General features: G+C 43.2%; 1 pseudogene; it reads right to left on the reverse strand.

Annotated features, from left to right (window-relative positions):
* Positions 1–1,343, reverse strand: part of LOC107184269 — an 11,415-nt pseudogene extending 10,072 nt beyond the window's left edge.
* Positions 1,344–3,397: the final 2,054 nt, after the last annotated feature.

A 3,397-nucleotide genomic window follows, 5' to 3' on the forward strand; every position in this document is an offset into this window, starting at 1 on the left:
GGTTTAAACATAGTGCCAAGAAGGTGAGCAAACATATTAAGAACAGTATGCCATATATGCCAGGTCCCTTGAAACAGCAAGGATGGACCGGTTCCCGGCAGTTAGGGCGACCAGACCGGCAAGGTGGGGGGTAGTTAGGGTCAACTAGGCCGGCAGGGGGAGCAGTTGGGGGTGACCAGGCCAGCAGGGAGTCAGTTAGGGGCAATCAGGCAGGCAGGCAGGTGAGCAGTTAGGAGCCAGTGGTCTCGGATTGTGAGAGGGATGTCCGACGTCCTGGGGATCGGCCCTAAACTGGCCATTGGACATCCCCCGAGGGGTCCTGGATTGGAGAGGGTGGGCTGAGGGGACCCTCCACCCCCTGCACCAATTTCGTGCACTGGGCCTCTAGTAGTATAATAAAGGAAAGATAGATGAAAGACGGTAAAGATTATTTGTCTGCAATAATACTGAGATTTATTTTCCTTTAGTAGTTTCATATTGAATAGAAATGTGTTTTAGTAATAGTTAAAAAGCAAGTCAATATAAGGAGAAAATCCTAATCCAAACCCCCAGTGTGATAATATAAATTATATATATATCATAATATAAATAAAGTATGATATACAAGTCATATAAATTTACCATTGTACAAATGTAATCATGTAGAGTTTTTTGATACAGAAAAAAAGAAAGATTATTGAGAATTGAATAAATGTTAATTTTAATCCATCATGCTCATGTTGTTAAGCATTTGTTGCGGGGTAGGGGGGAGCATAAACTTGTTTAACCTCATTTTCATCATCCATACAATGGTTATAATCATTCCAACCTTAAAAGATAGGTGGTTAAAATATGTGATGTGCATAAAGTAGATGACTAATGTAGTCAACTGATGGGAGTTCATGTTCCATTCCATTAATGAAACACGAATTCACAGTCACTCATTCTTTTTTAAATTTTTTATTTTTTTATTTATTTCAGAGAGGAAAGAAGAAGGAGTGATAGAAGCATTGATGATGAGAGAGAATCACTGATCGGTTGCCTCCTGCACACCCCAACCTGGGGATCGAGCCTGCAACCCAGGCATGTGCCCTGACCCGGAATTGAACCATGACCTCCTGGTTCATAGGTCAACGCTCAACCTGAGCTACTCTGGCCAGGTCAAACACCTGTGATTTAATAAATAAGTATATGAATGAGTGATGGAAGTAATGAGTGATTGTGCCCTGCAGAGAATGTAGTTCTTCCCATTTGCTCACACTGACACTCAGACATTGGTTGACTCGAAGCTCCACTTTCATTTCTGCATTGACTTCCATGTCAGAAGGTCTCAAAACTTCAAACTGCATAGACAAGGTTCCCATGTCAATGGAGACCGGGTGGGAAATGGGAGGATGGGAAGAGAAGAAAGGCTTTTGATTTTCTGGTGATGCTTTCTGCAGTGGCAACATTGGTGGGGATCATGGGAAGACAGCAGCCCATGCAGAGAATTTCAGGCTCTTTTGGCATTTGTGGGTTTTTCAGCCGCAAGGTCAGTAGTGCAGGCTCTCGAGTTTGCTCTGTGGCACCTGCACTACCTTCAGCAAAGTGCTGGCTGGCCAGTTCAGGGTCAAGGGCTTCAGCCCAAGCATGGGCGCAGCCTTCTGACGTGTGCTCCCATTCTCTCCTCCCCCTTACTCCCCAACCTAGCCCCTTTCTTTCTTTCATCCCTACCAGTGACTTTGTAACCACTTTCCTGCTTTCATTCCTCCTCTGTCTGAATGTTCCCATGTTCCATTTTCCTGAATGACACTGTCTGATACAGCCCACTTTAATGGTGACTTTGTCCTTCGGCTACAGCAAGATGACAAGATCAGTTCCAGGCATCATCCAGACGTGACAATGCTCACAGAGGTAAAGGTGGCTCTCCCTACAGTGCTCTCAGCAGTGAGGATCTCTTCCCGAGAAAGCCCACACCAGATAGCTCTTCAGGTGCGCTGGGCAGTCCTGAGTCTTCAGCGGTGTTAGCAAGCTAGACTGCAGGGAACAGGCTCAAATAATCTTGTCTCTAAAGACAGACTTTAAAACAAATCTCTAACAAGCATTTCAATGTAGACATTTCAAGACTAGTACGGTGGTTCTGGCGTGGCATGACACACAGCCTAGTTCCACTTTTTAACTTCCTATGCCTAGGAAACTGCATTGGTCACATAGGGCAGGGCCCCTGGGTGGAGGGAAGAGGTCTTTGTCCAGAATAGGAGGAACGTCCAACACAGGGGCCCAGGTACATTGATTAATGGTTCGGGGAAAGCCCAGAAGAGGGTGGTAGCACGGAAGCCATGGATAGTAAGTGCTTCAAGGAGGAGCAACCGACCCGGAGTGACAGGGGTGAGAAATGCGCCTCATAAAAATAGGTCCCTGGGCTCCTCGTTTTTCAGAGAACGCCCATTAATCCCACAGAAATGGCCACACTCAGGATAGAAGAGAGAGACCATGCTTTTTAGCACAATGGGGCTGGCCTGGAACAGACAGCACTAACAAAATGGGCAAAAAAATAGGTCAATCCTCAGACCTGAAGAAGGACTAGCATTTTACTACAGGGAGCCTAGCAAAGGACTGTAGATAGGATTTCTTGTTGACGTTACATACATATGTAACTATGTACTACATTTATATAATTGCATAGAATTTAAAAAAATAAACATTTGCCAATAAGGGGAAAGAGCATCAACTTCTAGTTCTTAAAGTTATAAAATTGTTAATATAATCTAGTTGAATGTCCTAGGAACCCAGTAGACAATATGGGTTTTAGTAGTAAGTGATGCTAATGACGTTATGAAGAAAGTCAACGAGCAATCATAATCCTAAATTTGATTTTCTCATATTCACCTAAGCACCTCAAAAGTATTGTGATATTCACAATCAACTTCCCCCTTCACTTAAAAATAACTATCACCAGTCAGCAGCTGGGAAAAGAAAGACCAACATTTTACTACAGGGAGCCTAGCAAAGAACCGTAGATAGGATTTCTTGCCGACGTTATATACATATATAACTATGTACTACATTTATATAATTGCATAGATTATCAAAATTATGACAGACTTTGATCGGGACCTTTAAATTAGTATAATTTAGGCAGTTAGTAGAGCTGCCCTCCTCTGAGAAAATAACTCACGTGGACTCTACTCTTTTTTTTTTTTTGTAAAAAACAGGCCACTTTTTCCAAGGGGTGTTCTTAAAGTCACAGACAGGTACATGACAGTCATTTGAATCAGTTTCATTTAACACCACAGAAGGATTTGTTCACAGCTATTTTACTCTTTTCTTCCTCCTCTGATGATTAGCTGGGGTCACTGTTAATGGAAGTTACCCTCTGGAAATCTAAATGTAGGGCACCTCTTGCTTTCAGATCTCAGAAAGGAAGGAGTGGTTCAGG

This window comes from Myotis davidii, unplaced genomic scaffold (assembly GCF_000327345.1).
Source record: "Myotis davidii unplaced genomic scaffold, ASM32734v1 scaffold452, whole genome shotgun sequence".
Taxonomy (NCBI): Eukaryota; Metazoa; Chordata; class Mammalia; order Chiroptera; family Vespertilionidae; genus Myotis; species Myotis davidii.